The sequence below is a fragment of the Sinocyclocheilus grahami genome, unplaced genomic scaffold (genome assembly GCF_001515645.1).
Source record: "Sinocyclocheilus grahami isolate Dianchi unplaced genomic scaffold, SAMN03320097.WGS_v1.1 scaffold64.1, whole genome shotgun sequence".
In the NCBI taxonomy this organism is placed as follows: Eukaryota; Metazoa; Chordata; class Actinopteri; order Cypriniformes; family Cyprinidae; genus Sinocyclocheilus; species Sinocyclocheilus grahami.
Genome location: NW_015505243.1, coordinates 1,133,482 through 1,134,103, shown reverse-complemented (window position 1 = coordinate 1,134,103; position 622 = coordinate 1,133,482).

The window sequence follows — 622 nt, the reverse complement described above, 5'->3', positions numbered from 1 at the left end:
ATGTGTATATATACACACACACACACACACACACACACACACACACACACACACACACACACACACACACACACAGACACATAGCATTCAAATGACCTCATTCCCTCATTCTTGTTATCAGAGTTTTGGCTGTAGGACTATGCATATGGCACAAGGTGGCAGTGTTTGTCAAAAATACACAGACAACATTGACTCTACAATACGTCAGTTACCCAGAAATTGAAAAGGACCTTTTGACTAATCTAACATTTTGGTTGTCAGTGTGGGCACCTGCAACTGTTCAAATTTGCTATGAGACCTAAGAGATTTTTTAAATGTTCTTCGTCAAAAACAATACTAAAACAATGCAAACATTAGATATAAACCCATATAAGCAATAAGCTCATGTTCTAGAGGCTGCAGTGCTTGGAATTTGGTTCTTTTCTTCCTGAAGATGATGATGACTCTAAAATAATAAATAAAATTGATGACTAGACAAGTACTATTATTACATGTTATTACATGAGCACTGTTACCCGGCCGAATCTCTCATTTAAAGGGGTCATATGATGTTGCTAAAAAGAACATTATTTTGTGTATTTGGTTTAATGAAATGTGTTTATGTGGTTTAAAGTAAAAAAAA